The sequence below is a fragment of the Anser brachyrhynchus genome (assembly GCF_964034855.1).
Source record: "Anser brachyrhynchus genome assembly, chromosome: 18".
NCBI classification, from domain to species: Eukaryota; Metazoa; Chordata; class Aves; order Anseriformes; family Anatidae; genus Anser; species Anser brachyrhynchus.
Genome location: NC_137711.1, coordinates 10,533,903 through 10,557,240, shown reverse-complemented (window position 1 = coordinate 10,557,240; position 23,338 = coordinate 10,533,903). Strand labels below are relative to the sequence as shown.

At 46.9% G+C, this 23,338-nt stretch overlaps 1 long non-coding RNA gene across 6 annotated transcripts in view; it reads left to right on the top strand.

The window, feature by feature from the left end:
• LOC308180142 overlaps positions 1 to 23,338 on the top strand; it is a 150,812-nt gene that overhangs the window by 21,555 nt on the left and 105,919 nt on the right. For 4 of the 6 annotated variants that reach the window (XR_013940764.1, XR_013940765.1, XR_013940766.1 and 1 more), the window contains exon 3: positions 232 to 345. This is a non-coding gene — a long non-coding RNA (uncharacterized lncRNA). Of the gene's footprint in view, positions 1 to 231; positions 346 to 6,581; positions 6,697 to 23,338 lie in introns of those variants that run through there. The other 2 variants (XR_013940768.1, XR_013940769.1) reach the window with 2 other exon arrangements.

Sequence of the window (23,338 nt, the reverse complement as noted above, 5' to 3'; positions counted from 1 at the left end):
CGATGCTGGCAAGTTCTAATGTGTGAAATGTTAGTGGGGATAATAAAAGTTTCTAGCAGTTCTATTTTATTTTTTTTAATGTTATAAATTAATTTGTTGTATTGACAAACTGAACCATGAGATGCTAAGGAAAAGCATCCCCACTGTCTGTTTGCAGCAGGGTTTTATCAAGAAGGAAAATCTGAGGGTCTTCCAACGTGGTTATTGATTAGCAACACCTTATTTCCTCAGGAACTTACGCACTCAGAAAGCTTTTCCAGCCTTGGAAGTGAGACATCGCGGACAGTAGCAGTGGATTCTTCTGGAAGTCCTCCAGGCGTGGGTGCAGGGTCCCAGCTGGCAGAGGTAAGCAGGCTTCTCCTTGCTCGTGTCCTGTGGCTGCACCCCACGAGTCAAAGCTTCTCTGGGTTGTTGATAAATGTGCTGTGATAGGAGCAACCTAGGGGAAGGAACTGTACTGAGGAGCTGATGTTCACATTGTGAACCTTTTACGCCTTTTTATCTTGGGATGTTTCTAGTCTGGTCACGGGGATTGGTCCCCACTAGCAGTTGAAGCATGTTAGGTACATCTTCTGTTTGGAGTCTTCCTTGGGGTTCTTTGTGCCTACCACCGCTTTGGGATGAGTGTGTGCGTGCAATGTTCTGCAAAAAGCCTCTGCTTCTAGGAAGTGTCATCCCTTGTGCTCTAGACACCTGTCCCTCCCGTGGTGTGGCAGAGGCAAGGACAGCTCTGTCCTGGTGCAGCAGGCTGGCCTGTGGTGTCGCTGGGAAGAGCTGTGACAAACTGGCTGATGGATTGCCACGAGGGCTCTGTGCAGAGCAATGGGCTTTGCTAGCAGATCTGCTGAAAATGGGGGCTCGCTGAGGGGTGGAGGGACGTGAGATGGAGCCCATGGGAAAAACAGGCATTGGAATGGGTTGTCCAGGCAGGTGGTGGTGTCACTGTCCCTGGGGTGTTTAGGGAAAGGTTGGGCGTGGTGCTTAGGGACATGGTTTAGTGGGTGACATTGGTGGTAGGGGGACGGTTGGATCAGATGATCTTGAAGGTTTTTCCAACCTTAATGATTCTTTAACAGGGAGGGCAGCAGGTCAGTCTCCTACTGTCAGCTCCAAGTCGGTAGGAGGAAAACCTGATGGAAACCATCGGCTTCCTTCTGGATCTGCTGGGGGTTAAGTGCCTCTGGCTTGGCAGTGGGACCTCTGCACCCTGTGGCTGTCTCTAGAAGGGTACAGAAGAGAGGGCTCTGCAGTAAGCCCACCTGATGCTGGTGCAGGCAGCCAGGGCCTGATCCCGTGGTGATGCTGAGCACAGGGAGGGGTGGGGATGTGCAGCCCTCCTGGGGCCTCGTGGTGCGCTCTGGCCACTGAGGTCACACCGAGGTGATCGCTCTGCACCTCTGCTGGCAGCCCCCCAGCCAACAGCATGGACCTAACCTGTTATTCATCAGCATTTTAATTGCTACACTTCTTACCACACGCCTCAACTATTTCATAAACGCTGGCTCTAAATCCCCCGAACATGTTTAAAATAATTCCTGAGGCGTGCACGGACAGGGCTGCCCGCATTCCTCCTTGGTTATATGTAATGCAGCTGAAGCCTGGGATGGCTGTGGCTGCCTGTATTTACGCCACAAAATCTCCTCTGTGCTGCCCAGGATTTGAGTCATGTAACTCATGCGGGCTCCCAAAAAGCTGAAGCAGCCAGCAGGGCTTAGCAGCTGCTCCTAGGGGCTTGGAGCAGCAGGCTCTCTGCAGTACGTGGCACATACACATCTCAAAGTAGTGGTAGGAAAAATGGCTCTTGCACATGTTTTGAGGAAAAATCTCTTTGCTGTGGTGCTTTGCATGTATTTGCGGCCTGCCACTGCCTTACTGGGGGCTGTGACAGATGCTGGTGTGTCCCTGCTCTGCCCTGTTTGATTGATGAAGGCTACAGCTCCCCGGGGGCTCCCAGCACGGTCCTGGTGCTCAGGGCTCGCTCCCTCTTTGTTCAGCTGGTGTCCCCGCATGGTGACAGATGGCCTTTGTGCTCTGACCCTCTTCCTTCTCTGACCAGTGACTTCCAAGTGCCATCCATCTTCCCCTGGGCTTGACAGTAGAGAGCAAGCAGGCTCACCCCAGAGGGGACATTTTTCCCATCCTGTTTTGGGATGTTTTGGAAGAAGGGAGCATTCTGTGGGATCAAAATTATCAAGACTTGGTACCATGCCCTCCCGAACACTGTGGTGACGGTAGACATGCTTTCTGCTGTCCTCCACTTCCATTGCACTTGGTATCTGTTGCTTTCAGTAGGTGGGACAAGTGGGACTGTACCTCTGAAGTGGTTTGTTATTTCCCTTGAGAAGGAGCCTGAGGTCAGGGCATGTCCCATCAATAGGGAAAAACTCTGTCTGAGCCTGCCTGTGTACACCACACTTAACCAGGGGGGTAAATGACGATGGTACTTGGGTCCTGAGATGAACCTGTTGCTCTCCATGGGTGTTTTCTTGCTGTATGTGATTTAAAGGAGAACTCCAGGGGTCCGTGATGGCAGCAGAGCACGACATGCACTGAAGGACAAAATAAGGGAAATCTTAACTCTTTGTAGTGTTGCAATGCGCCCATCAGCTGGTCTTACGGGATGCTGGTGTCTCCTCTTCAGGTGTGGAGCTGTGTTGTGGATGAGAAATGGGCTGAGATAATGCAGGAAATCTGACAGATTAAGGAGTTAAACTTGGGTAGGAGATACTGAACAAAGTGGCGTTGGCTACAAGTGGCCCCAGTCACAGCGTAGTGCCTTCAGTCAGCTGTAGGTAAGGGCAGGTGTTGGCACGTGTGACAGTGCACAATACCTGCCAGTCCTGCTGCAACCCTAGGGGAGGACATCTGGGATCTGCAGGGCAGCATTTATATGTGTAACTGCTTGCACTTCTGTTTGCTGTACATGTATAAAGATATGAGCTTTGATTTTTATTTATTTATTTAATAATAAAAAAATAACCAGACCCAAGATTGGCATGTCAAAAGTACTGTAGGAAGTGGAGCTTAAAGAGCTTTCAAGGGGTCATCTTGTCCAGCCCCTAATGCATGCAGGATCAGCTCTGTGTCATCCTGAGAGATGTTTGTGTAATTTATTCTTGCGGAGTTTCAGTCATGGTCATTTCAAGCCTCCTGTGAGAACCAGTTTAACTGAACCCCTGACTTCTCCTGGGCACAAGGGAGTGGGATCCCTGGTGGGTGGGTATTTGGGTTGTGGCTGGGGAGATCTGGGAGTAGCTGCATCTGTCTGGAGCCATGCATGCACCAATACTGGGCCTTGCTTGTAAAGGGGCTGGGGAACAGCCTCTGCCCTCCTTGGAGGACTAGTGCCTACAATGGAAAAAGAAGCTGTGACAAATGCATTCAGTGCTGGGCTAGTGAGAAAGGAAGGATTTCCTCTGTGAATAACTCCTGTTTTCCACGTCTGCAACTCCAGTGTGTGTGAGGGGGGATAACAACTTCATCCCGAGAGCAGGTCCCCAGAGGAGCCTGCTAATTATAAGGTGCACTGACCCCAGATATCTTCCTGTGACAACTGCATTTAAAATGTGCCTGGTGGCTTGTAATGCAATGTGTGTGTAGTAATACTTACTGCATATGATTCATATTTTTCATAAAGCCATCACATGATGCTGAACTGAATGCCTTGGAGAAATCCAAGTGCGCTTTCTTAGCAGAGCTGGCTTGTCTAGCCAGCCTATAGTCTTGTAAAAAAAAAAAAAAAAAGCTTGATTTGACAACTCCACCAAAAGCAGGGTTTGTGGTGACTCGCAGTCTTTGTGTGTTGGCCTGTAAATCCCTGGTAGTCTTTAATGTGCTATTCCACTGTGCTGGTATCAGGGCTAATCGTGCTATAGTTCTGCAGGTCGCTTGTTTTACCCTTTCAAGTGTTGGAATTACATGCTGTGATGTGATCCCTTCGCACTTCTCGAAGTCCTGAGAAGTTAGAAATTAAAATTCCAGGTGCAGATTTCTCCCAATTATTTTTTGGGGACTCTTGGGGTTCACTACATAGTGCCAGTAGATTTGATAGGACTTCAGGTACAGTTGCCCTCTGTTACACAGCAGCTAAAGCTACCTCACCCTAATTGTACTTCTGTCTGGCCTTGAAGCATATTACTCTGTGAATGACTGTGCTATGGGGGGGAAAAAAAAGGTAAAAGGATGAGTGAATATGCCCAAACTGCCCATAAAAACATAATAATAAAAAATAGTACTTTTCCAGCCACCAAAATTAAGGCTACAGATGATAAAGCAACATTGGTGCCATGAACCTTTTTCAAGCAAGGTTTTACTCCTAATGCAGGCTAGATTTGAGCAATTGTACTGTGCAATCCCTCCATTTCCATAGCAAGAGAGCTCACGTTTAATGCCTTGCCTTATGGGGTCTCCTTGCATTCTTAATGCCTTGCCACTCAATAGTTGTATGCTTTGCAGGACCCTGGAGATGAAAGAAGCAATATTGTTGCGAAGGTTATTTCTAACACAGGAGCAGTTAAGAAAGTGTCTGCACACAAATGACAAATTATTGTAATCTGAACAAAGCACGGGGCAGTAAAGATCACACCAGTTGAAAACTTTAAAGGAACGATAGACAGAAAGATGAAAAGATGAATAATAAAAAGGTTTCTAATGCTCCCAAGTGCAGCAATGTGGCTAATTGGTACAAACGAGAGATGCTTGAAAAGCAGACTTAAAGATTAGTCGCTAATTTTTGCTTTTCTCCTTTTAGTTACAGTGGTCCCATGTGCAGTGGTGTTGGGGTGCACTTCTGCAGGCTGCTTTGCCTCTAACAGGCAGGAGTGGGCTGGGCTGCACTCGGATCCTGAAACAGTGGCTGATCCTGCCTCTGCTGTGAAATCAGAAGGAAAATATTCCTCTAAATTTCTCCTAATCCCATTTTATCAGCCTGGCTTGCAGCCTGGTACCATTTTTTTGCATGGTAGGGAGGAGGAATGCTGCTGCAGCAGTTGCGAAGGGCTTGGGGTTGATGCACTCCAGGAGCACAGAGCCCCTTCCTCTCCTTAAAACATGCAAGTGCCTTCCTGCTCCTGCGTGAGCAAAGGAGCTCCCAGAAGGAAGGCAGGATTTCAGCAGGCACATCTTCTCTGAGCTGGGGGCAGCTAGCAGGATTTCTTTTCTGGGGTTACTTTCTGAAAAGCTGGTCCTTGGTGTAAAAGGTTGCATTTGAGCTGATGGCAGAGCGGTTGTTTCAGCATCCGGGATGCACACCCCTGGCAAGTGGGTGAGGAGAAGGAGAATCCTAGGGTGTCTTTTAGCATTTCCCCTCCAGCCATTTGGAGCCCTAGGAGCAGTCAGTGTGTGATCCTTACTAGGAAAGCTTTAGCTTACAAAAAGGGAGTTGTCTGCTCTGTCAGAGCTTGGTGGCTTCTTTTGTTCCAGACATATCAGAAATGGGCAGTATGGGAGCGTGCTGCCAGAAGGCTCTTCTGGGGGCAGGCAAGCCTGGGGGGGAGAGGGGATAAGTGGTTTGAAGGAAAGTAAGAAGCAGCTGAGACACTGAGATGGCCTGGGCACTTCCAGTGACAGACTGGCCACGTACCTTGCAAACCAGCTGTGCAAATTGCCACGGAGAAATGCCACTCCATGGAGCCGCCAGGCAGGAGCAGAGATATCTGGTAGCGGAGCCTTGGAGCTCCTGGGATCATCCAGAGCACTCGCGATGGAAAGGTTCTGGCCATGGAAATTTAAGCCAAACCTCCAAGGTCTGCTTTGTTTGAGTGTGAAATGCTGATTTGCATTATAGTTTGCACTGGGCTTACTTGGTGCTCTGCCTGTTATTAATCTTATCTTTGCAGAGCCTGGCCTCGGTTTTAGTTTGGCAGCAGGACCTGTGCCTGGGCACGTTTGCCTTGGCTCTGCATTTTGTTGTAGACCTTTACTTGTGGGCAGTAAATCAAATGCATGATAAGTTTACAGAGGATCTGGACTGCGTCTAATAGATGCCATTACATTGCTTGTTCGAAGCTGTGTATGTGACAAGGTCACCTCATAAAGATAGTATACATTTCATATTTTCTTGACTCCCATGGAGAACTGTGGGCGGTAGGGGTGTAGGGATTGCTGCAGTACATGGAGCATAAGGAATCCCGTGTGGTTTATCCAAAACCCATCAGTAGTCTGTCGTCTTTTCAAAGTTACTGCTTTTTAAGCCACAGTCTTAATGTGTCCCTCTGTCCTGATGGTACCGAACTCAACACCTCCTCCTGATGGGATTTTTGGGCCCCGGTGTTGTGCAGTGGGTCAAAACCCCTGCTGGGCTGAGGGGCAGCACCTCCTGCTTTGAGCAACTCATGGCTTAGGGCTGGTGCTAATGTGGGGGCTGCATAGGGGAGGAGTGGACCCTTGTTGACTTCTGCCCAAACCTGCCTTCAGTACCAAGTGTACTGAGCTACTCTCCCTGTTGAGGTCCAAGTGCTTTAGGACCTGTTCCTGCCCTGGCTGTTCCCCCAGATCAGCTCTCATTTGGTCCTCTAGTGTTTTTTTTTTTTTATTTCCCTTCAGAAGGAGCTGTGTGTTTTGCCTTTTTTTTTTTTTTTTAGCAGGTCTAGCTAAAACACTGACACCTCAAAATACAGGGGAAACTCTGTGCTGTCATCTCCTGCAGACAGACCTCTGTGTTGTGTGGACCAGTACCAACACGACAGACACAGGTTTCTGCTGATACAGACACAGGTTTCTCCTGATACAGTGGTCGGTGAAGCAGCTGTTGAGCAGTGCTTGCAGTGGCCAGGAGATGATGATATAAGAGAAGGGCAATTTTTATAGCAGCTGATGGACTCTGGCTCTGTTCAGGTGTGGCTGCAGAAATTCCCGTTCCTTGTTCATGCACTGATAATAATGGAGACCTAGAACCATTGGTTTTTTAACAGTGGAGCAAAAAATGTGCTTTTTTTTTTTTTCCTCCCACAAATTTTGGCTTTAAAAAAGGATGTAGCAATGCAGTAAATTTATGAGCCAGCTAACTATCTTTGGGAAATAACATCTGTATCCACTGCAAAATTCTTCTGTCCTGGAATAAAACACCCTGGCTGCTGCTTTGGTTTCCATTTACCAGCACGTGCTGCAAGCCAGAGCAGTTCTGGAGATCTGGAGCTTGCCGTGAGACGTGGAAAACAGCCGTGCTTTTGCTATTCAAGCCACAGTGAAAAATCAGCAGACCTTCTTGATGAAGTGTTGAAACTGCCGAGTGCTGCAAACAGCAACAGAAGTTCACCTAGCTGCACAGGACAGTGCGGCTTCTGAGGTCCCGTGGGGTCTATCATGCGGCTGATTGTCTTTAAACTGTACCGTCCATTTCTTACAGACTCTAGAGGAGATTCAGGCTCATTAGTACATCAGAAATGTTCCTCATTATCCAGTGGTAAGCAAGCCAACAGACGCTTTACCTTGACACTGTAATGTTTAAGTGGGAGGAATCTGTCTGCCAAGTGTTAAGTTGTCTTCATGTTTTAAATAAGTATAATAAATAGGAAAATAAACTCTTCTTGATCTTTACTATCTCATGGTAAGTTATTTGCCCTTTGAGAAGGTTTTATTTTGGCACTTGAATCAGACTCTGGACTGGAAAAGCCTTGTAATTCAGAATGGGGTAAAAAAAAAAAAGGAGCTGCTGTACAGCAGGGCAGGAAGGCTGATTTTTAACAGACATAAGGTACTTGGAGAGTCATTAGTGCACTTCTTTTGTGATGTTAAATGGTACTTCAGCAATAAATGAAGTCTGGTGCTCAGAATGCCAGTATCCCTTTGGGGCAATATGCTCGTACAGCTGTGGTGGTTCCCAGCTCCTAGGGCATTATTTTAGGATGAGAAGCTCGCTGGGTGTCACCCTGTCACCTGGCAGAAGCCAGTGCTGGGGTTTTTGGCTGTGTCTGTGAGCTGCCTTGTGCTCAGGCCAGCTGCTGGTTGCCTGCACGGTGGTTTGGTGCCATGCTTTGTGGGGTGCTGTTAGAGAAGGCCATGTGCTTCCAGGCATTCTGGAGTTGCTCACACATTGAAGGCTTAAAATGTAAGTTAGAAGGCTGGCTACAAAGCTGAGAAACTTCTAATAAATCTGTTCTCTCTTTTTGTCACCACAAACGTCCTTGGAAGAAGATCAGGTCGGTGCTGACTGCTGGGGACCTGAGTCCCCTGCTCAGCTGTGGGACCAGCTGGGAACCCAAATCCTCTTTTCATCTTCTCCCCCAGCACTCAGAAATGCTCGTACAGGAGGGTGCCCTGTTAGCAGACAGCTAATGTGAAGTTAGCCAAAGGGGCAAGCCAGAGAGGAGGCTTTTATGCTCGTGGGACGCAGCTGCTGTCCCTGCTGCAGATGGAGGCGTCTGTGGGAATGAGCCCTGGGAGTCACCCAGAGGGCACCAGGTCCTGCTGTGTGCAAATGGGGTGGCTTCCAGGTGTGGGTCCTCCCTGTGGATCCCTTCAAGATCTCAGGTTTTGAAAACTGGAAGTGTCTTAGCTGAAAGATGAATTTGTATTTAGGTATTTAACATTGTATTTAACATTGAGGAACAGCTATGGATACTGGTAAAGGCTTCAGGCCGTGCTTCTTACTTAGCAAAAGATGTTCCTATAAAGGGAATCTTAAAACACCAAAATATGCAACGTGACCTTGAGGTGGTGTGGATGGTGCTTAACATAGGTGAGAATGCTGATTATCCACAGCTGACATTACATTGAAGTAACACTAATATATCTAGATATTAAAGATGATGCTTATAAAAGGAGAAGCAGAGGGGAGAGGCTGTCAGTCACCTTTTAATGTGTGACTGGGCTGGCAGGGGGAATACCTCTATGACTTCTGAGAGCAAGGGAAAACAGATATTCATTGCAATAACCATTCATTCCAGCTATGTTTTAGCACCCTTGAGAGATGGTTGTGTACACACCTTAAATACTGCCAGGCATATTGAACAAATGTGTTCAAATAACTCCCCTGATTAAACATGCCATTACTCTGGGTTAACTCTGTGTATGTGTGCTCTGCTAGGGATAAAGGAGGGGCAGATTGCTTGTATTTAAACCTGCCCTGACTTTAGTGTGGTATATAAATAGCTCTCCCAAATACTTGAGCCATTCATGTTCTACTTTCTAAAGGCAAAAAAGGCTTCTTAGGTAATGGAAATGGTGGTGATTAGTGAAGGTTGTGGATAAAAAGAGGATATGAAAGTAGCACAGAAATCCTTTGATATACCACTTGCTGCTCCTGAGGCATTTTCTTCTCCTTGTCTTGACTTTAAATTTCCCCTGTAGTGTGTCAATGAGTCTGCCTCCTAAATTTACACTCTTAAGCTATTTTGCCTTGCTGTTCTATGTGAAAATATACTTTCCATCCTGAGTTGCGCTGGGCATATCCTGGGGAAAATGCTATTAAAAAAAAAAAAAATCAATCTAAGAATATTGATTTGAATCTTTATAGAAGCCATTTGGGTTAGATTTGGGCCCTTGCTGTGTTCATCTAGGGAATGATATACAGTCAAAGCGATTCATTTCTTCTAAATTTAGCTACCAAAAATCAGGCGTTTAGTGTAAGCCAGTTGTTGAGGCTTCTGTGGTCAAAGCAGCTGAAGGAGCACTGCCGAGGGCAATTTGTGTTGTAGGAATGAATCAGCTTCTGAAAGTGCCTGACTCTTTCCATGGACCAGAGGAGTCTCAATGATTAATGAGATTGCACACCCAAGAACTGATTCAGGTGCCTGGTGCCATTTTAGACATAACATCCTGTGCAAGGTGAATGTAGGGAGCTGGGAGAGGATTGCTCTGGGAAATCCCATTCCTTTTTAGAAGAGATATGCATCTCTCTTCTGGCCACCAGGAGGGATACTTCAGGGAGCTTAAAATGTCACTAGACACTCTTTTAGGCACTAATGCCTAACATTTAGGAACTGCAAATTTGCTGGGTTGTATTGGTGACTATTTTACTGTCCTTCCTAACCTCAGGAGCTGAACTGGCATGGTACAATTGAGCCCTTTCCTAAAGGGCTCATAGAGCTTCGGGCTTTGGGGAGGCAACTTCCATGGACACAACCTTCTGTGGATATCTGGACTTGCCCACAGAGCTCTCTGTGTGGGTGTTTTCATCACCCTTGTGTCACTTTCAATGTCCTGATGCTTTCCAGTGGTGAGTGTTGGTTAGGGCCGGTGCCTTTAGTCCCAAGTGCTGGTGTATGCAACACCCTAAGGTATTTCCAGCATCAGTCCCATCCTGTGCTCATGTTGATCTCGGCTGAGAACTGCTTAATTGTGCTGGCAGGCTGATACTCCTTAGAGCTGCATTGCTGCAGGCAGGGGCACGCGCAGGGAGATGCTTCTGAGCAGGGGCAGGAGTGTACCACTGCACAACAGTCACCCTGAATTACTCTGTGGAGAAATAAGGTGAGGCTTGGAGCCAGCAAATATGTCTGAATTGAATCCATGGGCATTAGTTGTAAGAAAACGCTGAGATATTTGGCCAGAAGTCAAATAGTCCAGACGAGCTGCAGTGGCTCACCAGAGCTTTCCCTGCTCCCCGGGTCGTGTTGCTTTACAGCAATTGAGGATTTAGCTCATGGTCTTTGAAGCAGTGAAAAAAAATGAGTAGAAAATAGACCCCTCAGCAACACCTGTAATAAGCAACAGGTACATTCCCGAAGTTATGTAGCAGCTTAATTAACACAAGAGAGGCCTGCCAGACTTAATTTATTTTTAAAAGCCCCATCAAATTTAATTTGTGAGTGCAGTTCTTCCATCTGCTTTCAGGCATTATCTCTGGAGTTCAGGAGAAAAACATATGTCTTGTGGTTAATAAGAATTTGTTTTAATGGATCATATGACTGGGTGATTAATAACTGCTCGACTCCGATTGTTCTCATTATAACGATAACATGCAGCCCTGCTGCCCAGCCCCAACCTATTGTCGTGAAAAAAAGATCATAAAATGGGAGATGAAAAATTCCTCTGGTTAAGATGAAAGCAAATGGATCAAGAGGCTGGCTGCACCGAGCAGTGCAGGGAAATCTGCTTCCTATGGTTCTTATTATTTCTCTTTTGGGATTATGTATCAGATCATCAGCTGCACACAAAGCAGGGCACTTCAGTCTGTATTTAGACAGGAAACCTGATCTAACGTCTGGCTGCCAAAGGCACTGCGTTGGCATTCCGGAGGTTCATGATAAAACTCCCTGTGTAACCCTGGGCAAGCCCCTAAACCCCTTCAGAAAGAGGATCCACGCAGCAGTATTCTCTGCCCTCGCCACTCCTTCCCCTCGTTCACTGCCTTGCTCTGAGTTTAGCTTCGTGGCACTTCGTCACCCAGTGAATCTCAGCGGCTCCATAGCCTTTGGGGGAGCGGCACCGGATTTCCACGACTGCAAACGGGAACGTGACCCTTCTGTTTAACGCCCAACTGGTGCTTTCGTTTAATGCAAGAACCAAATGCGAAGCAATTCATCATATTTGCTTTCATGATACGCCGGCTGGGTATTAGAAATGTTGGGAGCTTTGTTGCTTGGCAGAGATTCAAACCAGTTATTTAAGAGGAAATTCTGCTTATTAAAAGAGTCCAGTGATTAGGTTATCATCATCTCGACTTCTCATTTTCCCTGTTCACGATGAAAGCTTGAAAGAGACAGAAATTTATTTGGTTGTTTTTAAAGGCACGAGCTGAAATGCGCTCCCAGGCAGGAAATAGAGACGTTATTAGTTCACAGCCCCCCGGGGGAGATGGCAGGCGGTCAGGCATGTGTTCCCCGGAGTCGGAGTCATAAAGCAACACAAACCGGAACAGGTAACTGGTGTCATTTGGGCTTTGATTTGCTTTTCCAGTGTTAACCTCGTGTTAACCTTCAGAGCAAGAGGTCAGGGAAAGGCTGCAGCCTCAGCCGCTGGGAAGAGGAGCTCGGCTCGCCTGAAATGCACGGTCCTCGAAGCTCGTGAAGTTTGCCACAGCAATAAGAGAAATGACTCCTGAATAAAGCTTCCGTCTCAGCTGAGAACACTCAGCCAATTTTTGTGCAAAAAGGGAAAGCAAGAGGTACTTTGAAGTGGGGAATAAAATCAGTGTTCCCCAAAAGAAGGGGGTGGGGTGTGGATTATCTCAGAGCCTTTCCCTTCTCTGTGCATATGTGCTCATGCAATGCCCAGGCGCTGGTGTTACCGTGGAAGTGCTGATCTTGTGCCCAGGCAGAGCTCCTGTTCTTCAGGCACCTCGTTGCTTTGTGCTGCAGCAGTGGCTGTGCTCTGGGTGGCAGATCTTAGCTACCTTCTAGCTGAGACCTGGAAGCAGATTTTCTTCCTCAGGGCCACAAAGTAGCTAAAAACCAGGCATTGCTTCCTCAGTGCAACCTTTCTGGGTGAACTGGCCTCCGATGACTTCCTTTTAGATTGTAATGCTTGAAATCGTCCTCCGCCCTCAAAGCTTCCTTTTTCACTGAGCTATGGGAGAATATCAGCACCGGGAAAGAAGTGTAAAAGCACAGATGTGGGCATGAAGCCTCGGCACTGCAACATAAAAATAGTTTTGCACAATTGCACCCATGGAAATGGAAAGAGGGAAAATCAGAGTGCACGCAGCAAATTTTTCATTGGCGGCTCCGTTCTTTCCATAAGGGACAGACAGATGGGGCCAATTTCATCAAACCAGGAAGCTCTCTGCCAAGTTGCATTCATTCATCTGCTCTGAAATATTAGGTGGCATATGGCAACTGGTCCTTTCTGATACATTTCTGCAACGCCATGATGATGGCAGCATCTCCGTGGTGAGAGATATGCAATGAAACGGGCCGTGAGATGGAGGCAGGAAAGGCATTGCTGAAGGCAGCTCATGACCTGCGTTAGGGGACGGGCAGGAAGATGCAGGGAGGAAGGGAGGACTGTGATTTCTGTAGAACGGGTTTTATATATGTATATGTAAATCCTCTAGAAGTACTTGAGTAAAGCCTGAAGTGCTGCTGCACAAAGTAGCACGGAGATGGTGTGGATCCACCTTGGGCTTCACTTCCATTTGGGCTGTTTGTTGCAATAGTATCTGTTGCCCTGAACTCTTAGCAAACTTGGGGATGTACCTATTGTTTAATGTTCCTGCTTTATCACGGAATTCTTTCTGGCAGAGATGGGATTTGTATGCTGAAAAGGAAGCGTTTATATTGCAGACTATACATATCACCCAGAGCCCTGTTTTTAGTAGTCATCTCTGCAGCACAGCTCCCATCACCTGACTGTGGATGAATCCCCTTGGTCAATGATTTCACAGCCATATACCTTGAGTATTTCTGCATTACCAAGGGAGACAGTTGTGCATATCTCCTCAATTCTGCGTTGGATCCAGAGTCACACAATGCAGCAAGCGCAAGAAGTAGGTCTGTTTGGAAAATGCCGTTTACTTTGAGTGAGATACTTAAGAATATGGTGAGTTTAATTATAGGTTTCAAACAACACAGGGTACACTTTTATTTGAAGTTTTGTTTAGGATTTATTTATTTATTTTTGTTCTTGGCTTGCTTTTATTTCTTGCTATAAAAATGGGAGATTTTAAGAAGGAAAAAAATACAGGGGGAAAAGCTCTGTGGCTTTCCAAACCTTGAAAGAGAAGAAAAATTTTAGAGGAAAAGAAGACAGAAAGGAATGGAATGCGAGAGTCCTTCCAAAACTGGAGGACAAAGCCCAAATGATACTTCTTAAAATGAGCATTTATCATTTTGTTTCCATCTGAAAGTTTGCATTTAAAAAAAGAATCCAACCTAATAGCTATGTTTGTGGAAGCTCCCGGGTTCCCTTGGAAACCTGTTTTATTTTTTCATGGCCAGAACTTTATGAAGAAAATTGTAACCGCATCGTAGCTGCTCAACTGCCTGAGATTTATGAAGCATGTTAATCAATCACCTCGTCCTGCAGGTGCAGAATTTTATAAATAGCAATTACAGGGAGATGGCACGGTGCCAGTCCTAATCCCCCTCTCTCTCTTCCACATCCTGAAGTCAGCATCTTCAGAAAGCCCTCTGCTTACTAAGGCTCTACAAATCATTACATCTGTTTTTTTTGATCCAGTTCCCAGGCAGCATCTCTTGTGCCTTCACACTATTCTCTCTTTCATGTGGTCCTCTAAGTGCTCTGCTTGGGTCCCTTTGAGATGTTCACCTGCACAGAGCTGGCAGAACTCAACTGTTGGCCGCAGCTGAGTTAGAGCTTCCCTGTGCAATGCTGTCGCTTAAAACGGGTCAATAAATCACTCTTCTCACCTTCCCAAAGGGTTATGACAGTGGAAAATTGAAAAGGGCACATTTTAATGGAAAATCCTTAGCCTCATCTTTTTTTAATTGATGATGCGTTTGAATGTGAACAGGTTCTTCCCTCTGAGATGCTGCTCCACAGGGTTTTTTCCGACTAAAGTTCTGGTCAGAGCCTTTGCTTCTATGCTCACCCCTTGAGCAACCACTGCTTTTCCATGTGCCTCCCCTGTTGTTTGCCTTGTTCACACAATGCAGCTTGGTGCAAACTGCCCTGGAACCAAAGTCCATTCTTGACCTTGCCTGTGCTTCATCCAGCATGGACAAAGTCTCTCCTGGACTCTGGGTGTGCCTTGGCCATCCCTGCTGCGACCTGGGGGCGCTTGAGCAGCCACGTGTGATTCTGGTCAGAGCTTCTTGTGCCACCCCTCAGAGGGGCATTTGGGCATCAGTGTTGCTGGGGGAAGAGAAAGGAGCAGAACTGTCAAGGTCATGGACTTGTCAGTCAATGTTAATGTAGCAAATTCTTATTTATTTATTTATTTAGAAAAAAGGAGGATATGTGCCCCTGCTGGGGAGCACTAGCTCTGCTGGTCTCTTTGCTTTGCAAAAGTACCCAAATTTAAAAGGTAAAAAGAAGTGTGTTTCCAAGTGATATTATCCCCTGAAAGGTCGGTATGCTGGAAAATAATTAGCTGTCAAGGCAAGTTGCTCGTGCCGTCTGCCCCCTGTCGCCAAATGAATTTCAGTGGGCTCAGATTTGAGGCAGAATCACCAGGGGAAGGGGGAAGCTGTCCCCAGATTAGATATGGCAAGCTTATATGACACAAGAATTTATTACTTAGTCCAGCTTACAGGAGGTCAGAAAGAAAATAACAACCCTCTTTGCTTTGTGAAATAGATAGAGAGTTTGAGTGTAACCCAGGGGTGTTAAGTCTTAATAAATTCCGTGGGTGACTTGCATGATAGACAGATTTATCTCCATCATGCTATTTTGTAGCTTCCCAATGAATCCTAACCAGCATGGATATGAAACTTTTCTCCCTTTAATACACATCAGTAACTTAACACAACCTCTTCTCCATGTCACCTAGCAGCAGTAGGAGCCCAGGCCATGGTTTTCCCGGGAAAGCAGCATTTCTTCGAGGTGGAATAGTATGGCCAGACTGGTTAAATACCTCATATTTCCTTGTGTTGTCTGGCAACGTGTGTGGAGCAGTTCCCAGCTCACTCCTCAATGCTTTTACAACATTAAGAGGCTTCCATAAACTTTCAAACAGCAAAAAATTATATTAGAGGAATGTCTTTAAAAAAAAAAAAAAAGGCAAAAGAAAACTCAAAGAAAGCATCTGAGTATATTGGGAGTAATGGAATAATGGGAAAGTAATTCCCCTGGGATGCATTAAACTCAAATTCTGCCTACTGTACAGGAGTCTTCTTGCTTAGCTGAAGATGCCCATGCCATCATTTTCCCTCTCAAAACAAAATTGATAGAACTTTTCAGGAACGTGATGGACATTCAGCTAGCGGGCTGTCTGGGCGCGGGAGATGGAGGTGAGAGGGGTAGGGGGATGGCGAAGTGGGCATTAGGGTCACTTGTAACAGCACCTGGTGGGGCCGCTGGCACAGTGTCCAGCTGGAGAGGATGCAGTGGCCTCAGATCAGTTGTGTCCCTGATATTCCTGTATCAGGGAGCCTGGTGGTTTCTGCTCTGAGCCGAGCTGGAGAAACTCTGATTTACTCCGGGCGGAGAACCGAGGTCTCCCCAAGCAGCCCGGGCAGGGTGGGCGGCACAGGAAGGAGGGATGTGCGTTGGGCAGGGGGACGTTGGGCACTTCAGCCCTGGGTGACCCATTCCTCGGGGAAGGGGCTGAGACCCTTCATGCACATCGTGTTCATTTCTTGCAAGGGACTGCAGAAAAAGGTAGAGGGCCAAAATGTCCTCAGCCAGGGGAGGGAGCGGGGCCACAGCAGAGCTGTGCCTTCTGAGCCATGGCGTTCCTACCCCCTGTGCTGTTCCCACTAATTCCTCTGCTCTGTCTGCCCAATTCTGGCCGCCGGAGAAGCTCTGGGTCTCTGGGCAGGGGGTCCTGGTGCTGCTGAGGAAGGGGCTGCCCAGCCGGTGAGCAGCCCCTGGGCAAACTGAACCAGAAATGTACAGCGTGTGGGCTCTTGCCTGGTGGCTCCTGCTTCAGCATATGGGATTTCTTAATAACAGCGAATATCCCCCAGTGGTTTCCCCCGCTCTTATTCCTTCTAATTAAATAAATACCAACACATTTGGAAGAAACTGTGTAGTCATATTGCATTAGCCACAAGAAGACGGATATTTTTTTTTTCTCAGAATATCCTACAACTATTAATTAATCCAAGCTCCCGACAATTCTGCAGGGATATATGATAGTGATCAGTTATGGATGGGGAAATTGAGTCATATAGACCTGAAAGGACCGGTTCAGCACATTGTGGGGCAGGGCTGGAAATAGAAACCAGAAAGCTTGCGTTGCTGTTTCCTGCTCTAACCACGGTCTGGCTGCCTTCTCCTTGCAGAGCGGCGTGCAAGTTGGTAGAAAAGTTTTCACTAAGGGAAGTGATCTGAGTTGCTAGCTTTTCAAAGGGTTATTGCAAACGCAGATTGATGGGGCGGGGAATGGACTTTAAACATTATGGCAAACACCTTAGCAGTGTCCCTTTCAAGTTAAAGCTTGAAGTAAGGGAATTTGACTGATGTATGCTTTTATCAAAGCTCTTCCCTATTACGTTAGGCACAGTAGCCTACGGAAGTTAAGAAGTTAATGGGGGAAGCAGGCATTAAACAGAAAGATCAAATGCATCAGATAATAGCCAAAGGGATAAAAAACGATACAGCACCTGAGAGTGGCAATAAATGTAAAATGCTTATCTCTCATTTCAGATGTATGATTAACTGCTTCTAAATATACTGGGAACTGTACAATAAAAAGGGGAAGATGTGGATGAGCTATAATGTGGTCAAAATGCTTCAGGAACTCTGACCAAAGAACCCATAAAAGCCTTCTGGACTCCTAGCTGCCAAGGATAAGTTCTGTCCCGATGAGGGCAAACATGAAGATATGAAGATTCAGGGATTTATATATATATATATATATATATATATATTTTTAACTGGAAGAAAAAAATCAGATAAAGAGCTGAGGTACAGAAAAGCACTGTAGGAAAAGTTTTGGATTGTTGAGGATGGAATATGGGGAGTAGAGCAACAGTAAAATTCTGTTTGATGTTCCAGAAAGGAAATGGCTTTTATTTTCTTTCTTTCCGTTACCAGAAATGCCCTTCGTAGATTTAAGATGGGGGAGATTTTTCCAATCTTGCGTCTCTGAAAAACTCTTACCTCTTTTGCTTGTGCATTTGCAAATATTAATTTACATGGGAATGCTCTCCCACTTATTGCTAGAATACTGGGTTTCTCCAGCTGCAAAACATCTTTTGGAAATATTTTCAAATCAGCACTTCAGCCCATTGCAGAAGACGACTTTGATGTTTGCATTTCTGTTAGCAGCACTGCTTTGCCCCACTGGAACTCTGCATCCCAGGGCACTAGAGAGCCTTGCAAAAACAATTCATTCAGGCTTTTGACGTAGCTTGAAAGCGCTATTTCATGCAAAGGAACAAGTGCCCAGAGGGTTTGGTCTTCTGCCTCCCTGTATGCATTGTCTCTAACACAGGGCAAACTGTGAGGACCCAAAACTCAACAGCTAAAATCTTCTCACTGGTAGGGCGCACACACAATGTTCACACCAACTGGGGGCAGCTCTCTGCAAGGTTGGTTTCTGGGTTGGTTCTGACCAGGTCCAGCTGTCCGTCCATACGTGAAGGTCCCTGGGGAGAGCTGTGGCACCGTTTCCCAGAGGACCACGGAGCCTTCTCAGCTGCAGGGCTGAGCATTGCTGTGTGCCTGCGACAGGATAGAAAGACAGCCCTTTGAGAATGGGCTGGACCTGTCGTGAACAAGTGGTGAGCCTGGCTGGGAGAGGCAGGAAAACAGTGCTCAGAAATGTGAGAGAAATAGGAGAGTTTTCGTTGGTTTGCCCAGGGTGGAGTTCCAAGAGGAGTGCAAGATGCTGGGGGTGACATCTTAATTGAACTCCTTTGGGCTTGATCCCTGAATCAGCTTGCAACCTCTCCTAGGGTACAAAATAGCTTCAGGGAAGTGCAACATGATCCTCCTTAAAGGCCATTTTATGGCTTCACAATAGCACAAAGAAGCCTTGAATCTACCACTAATTTGGAAAGTGGCTGTCAGCAAGCCCTGGTACCTGTTTCTGCATGCCCACCCCATCTCTGTGGCGCTCTGGGCTCCACTCCACAAATAGGTGGGCATGCAAAGCCCTGGCTGTGAAGGGAAACTCAGGTTTGGAAATATCCAAGCTGCTGGGACTGGCGGTGGGGCTGGTGATCCCTTGGGGTGGTTTCACAGAGAACCAACATGCACCCATGGAGGAGATGTGATTTGTCCCAAGGAGTTTAAACCACAGTAGAGAAATTAAGTTAGATGTTGGCTATCTGTTGGGACAGGGGAAAACGTGGGGATTGGATGGGGGAACAGAAGAGTCCACACTGAAGGTTTTTAGGAGATCAAATCAACTTTTTCTTTTTTTTTTTTTTTTGAGTATTTTACATTGATTTGGTCCTGTCTTGGGACAGTGCCCTGGGACCCTTCCTTTTGGCTCTGTTTTATGTGCAGTCCCATTAAAAAGAAAACTAAATCACTCTAATCAAGGCATTGATTAGGTGCATTAGGAAGGTGTTTGCATTGGAGCTGGGCCAGCCTGGCCTGGGTATTTCTCCCAGAAACTCCAGGGCTGCTCCTGTTCACAGCAGGGTAATGTCACTGATTTCCTGTGGATGCATTGCTTGAAGGGAGGCCTGAAAAGGTGTTAATGAATGCTAAAGAAGTGAAATGATACATGATAGCTGTAATGGCTGGGGGAGTGGGAAGCTATTAGGGGCTGCTGAGATAGTTCTGATATGGTGAGATGGAGACGGATTAGACAGAGATGTAAAAATAGCACAAACTGGAAATTCAGATTTTCTGCAGTAATCCCAGTTTACAGCTCTGGTCTCTGCTCCTGTGGCTCATTCGATACTGCCAGCACCGTGAATTAGTGTGCAATGTGAGTCATGAGTTTTTTTCACCTGATTTTTTTTTCCTGTCTCTTACACTTTTGAGACTCTTCATGCAATCCTCATTTATCTTGTGAAGGCTTGTAAACTCTTCCTCGTTTGTAAGCTTGCATGTCAGCCGTGCCAGGGGCATCTAAGTCAGGCAGGATCACCTTCACGTGCACCATGGCATGGTAGCAGACCTGTTAGCTTCAAACCAAAGTCCCAAGGGGGCACAGACACAGTAAGGATACTTGCGTTTGGCCATGCAGGTGTGCGTGATCTTTGGTGCTGCTGAAGATGTGCTGGCAGTCAGCTCCTGCCAGGCCTCCGGGCTGCTCTGCTGCAGCTCTGGGATGTGTTCTTGCACAGCTGTGGTGCAGGATGCTGGAGCAGGAGAAGCAAGCTGGAAATGCAATAATTTTGTCTAACGCTCTTGAGGGCATTTCTCTGCTGCGGAGGCTGCAGCTCTCAGGGATGTGCCCGTGCTGGTGCTGTGCTGCAGGGGGTGTCTCCAGGAATGGGACCACAGCTCGATGGAGAAGGATGGTCACGGACTTCACAGGATACCTAAGCACCAGAGGTCCTGCTTGTTCTGTTCCTCTCCGGGCTGCTGCCGAGCAATGGCTATTTACCAGAGACTGGGTCCAGACATGTTGCTGAAGCTCAGGTTAACGGCAGATTAAAGCCACCTAGTTAGGCTAGAAAATTCTTTTCTCTGCTGCTTTTCTCTCTGTACCAGCAACCAGGATCTAGAGTGATTTGCACCAGGAGAAAGTCAGCTTTTCTCTGCCTCGACCCCTTGAACCGACAACTGGTGACACCTGGGATGGCCAACATCTGCTGTACCTGCGCTGCTGGCCTAGTGGCAGTGGTTTCTTCTGAATCTCTCAGCATAGGAGAGACCTGTGGGGACAACCTTGGCCTTCCAGGCACCCAGGGATGTGGTGCCGTGGCTGCTGCCAGGGGACTCAGGACAGCTCCCACCAGGGCTGGGGGCACTACTCAGACTTAGCCCCATGCCCTCGCTGGAGCAGAGGGCTGTCACAGACAGCAGTGTCAGGACACAACTGTGGCAGTTTTGGGGTAGAAAACAGGTAGTTCTCAGGTAATATGGCCAAACACCTATCTAAGGTAGGAATTGGACCTGAGATGAAGGTGATGCCAGAGAGAGAGGTTCAGGGAGAACAAAACTGGGGATGCCAGGGGCTGACAGACTGTAAATCTCCCAAAGCTGTGGCAGGCACTGCAGAGAAAGAACCGAAAGGTCCTAAGTCTGTGGTTATACAGAAGAGAGATGGCAGCTGGCACAATTAATCTCCTGCCCTTTGTGAATCTTTAGATGAAGCCTCTGAGTAAATGAGGAAAGGTAAGGAAAGGTCTTTGTGGCCCTTTCTTTCTTTCTTTCGTCCTGCTGGGCTCTTTGTCCTGCAGCAAATGAGAAACAGTCCCAGCCGCAGCCAGCTCTGCTGCGGCTCCACATTTGCTTCTTCCCCAGTGTAAAGTAGTGCAACGTAAATCATAAATTACTGCTTTGCCCTGAGTGTGTCCTTCTGGCATAGTTCTCTCAAAGCTGGCTGTGTCATCACCTTGTTCAACATAATCTTGTCTTGAATACCTCAAATGCTAAATAACAGTGTTATTAAAATTTAAAGGATTAAAAATAATATAAGTAAGTGTGGAGTTCTGTTGCTTACTGAGGATAAGAGGGCAATAGTTTTGTTGTTCCCCTACATTTTGCAAGCAGGATCACATTCCCTAGGTTTTGAAGACTTTTGAAGACCTGTTTTATTCCTGCTGTGGTCACAACAAGGAGACCCAAGCATGGAGCTGGGCTGTGGCATGCTAGGTGCTGTGCACGCAGGTCAGAGATCTTTCCACACCCTCTGTGCCTTTCCTCGATCCCCTCTCCTAGCAGGCCTCCAGTCTCCCACCAAAAGATGTTACTTCAGCTGCTGGAGCCTGTTTTGGCCGTGGTACCTTCACATCCCTGCAGTCTGAGTGTCCCTCACTTGTCAGAGAGGGTCACTTGGGTCTGTGTTCTAGAAGGGGGGAAAAAAGTAGGAGGTGGTTAATTGGTACTTTTGAGAATATCCCAAGAGAAAATACATAGATATGCAGGTCGTGTAAGTGGTTCGGATAGAATCATGGTTCTTCAGTGCCTGAGCCAGAGGGAAAAGGGAAGATAAATGCAACCTGATGTGACTGGGAAACCACCTGGTCTGGTGAAGTGTCCCAGCATTAACCCATCTCTTCTGCCTGCTCCTATCTCAGCTGGTGGCAGTAACTCACGGTGTGGGCTGCAGGACCCCCCTGTATCCAAACAGTCACCCTAAAGGATGCTTTGTGTTGGCTGAGTTTGCTTCCTATCCTTTCATTTACACTGAGTGGTCATCTGGTCTTCCCTTGCTTTCCACCGCTTCTTAAACCACCCGTTTTTCCTGTGAATACAGCTAGGTAGTCCAAGGGAGGCAGACGAAGTGGCAATCAATTAAAAGCCCAACAAAGTGCCTTTGTGCCTTGCTTTGCAGCCGTAATGAATGGCTGTCTTGTCAAAAAGGTTTCTACTGTATTAAGAAAGCATTCTACCTTAGCCCGTTGTGATCCTGCTTGCAAAAGTCTCATTACTGTGCCAGCAATAATAGTGTCTAATTAAGCAGAATAAAGAGAGATGAAGCGTAATGGCTACAGGATAGAGAAGTTATTTGTCAGACGGAGGCAATAAATTACCAAGTCCTGCATCCTGGTATGCTGGAAAAGAAGTAGTCAAAAAGATCCAACACTGGAAACTTGTTTTTCTTTCTGCTAAATTGCCCGGCTCGGGATGGTATTTATTTGTGCGTTGCTTCAACAGACTTTTTTATTCACTCCTCTTAAAGCATAGAGCACAACTGCAGACGTGAGGGTGGAAGCAGTGTAATGATGAGATCAACTGGTCATTATAAGGGGCAGAAGCGTGTATCACTGCCCAGCAGGAGCAGAAATGGGCTGGTGGGAGCTCCGCTGCCTGGCACCGTGCCCTGGAAGCCCTGGGGCTGTGCTTTAGCTCTCCGTTATTGCAGGGTTGTTGCCCCTGCCCTGGCCAGGAGGCCTGCACACCACATCCCGCGCACACAGCAGCCTGGGGAAAGGTGCACGAATGTCGTGAAGGTCATGCAGCGAGTCCCTGGCTGTGGATAATGCACAATTCCTGACAAAATGAGGTGGTTGGAGCCGCCGTGAGATAAAAACCTGCCTGTCATTCTGTTGCATGAACCTATATTCCAATTTTATCTGCGGAGTCTGATTCTCTTTTATCTGGTTTCCTGTTTGAAGGGATTTGAGCAGAATAGATAATCCTAACTTTGAACATAAATCACTGGGCTGTGCGGCTGATAGATGCTTTGCACTTTCTTATGATAATGGCTGATTGGAGGCTGGGAGGGAAAATGCCAGGGGCTTATCTCTGTAGAGCAGCATTCGGAGGGTGTGCGGATGGCTGAGGGAAGGGGAGGGAGCGGCATGAGGTGGGGCCGTTTTGTGTTTGTTTATCTGTTTATTCATTTTGAACATCTGAACTCGAGCGGAGATGCTCCGGGATGTGTCTGGGAACCTGGGGAGTCGGAGTCTGCCGAGGCACTGCGCTACAAGGTGAGGGCAAACGTCCTCCATGGATGTGCGAGGTAGTGCAGCCCAGTCAGCACAAGGCTCTTGGTGCTGCTCTGAGCTGCAGATGGTTCAGCTGGAGTCTGAGATTCCCCCTCCAGAGACTTGGGGATGCCAAAGAGCCATTAAATGGCATCCGTGGCTTGTTAATATTTTACTAAGAATAGTTTAAAACACATATATAGCTCCTGTTTTTTCTTATTACCCACGGTATAGATGAGAGCTCAAAGTGTGCTTTTCCCTCTGAAGATGAAAATCCCCAGAAAGGTCATGTTTCACTTTGGTTATGAATGTTTCTTATTTTTAAGAGATTT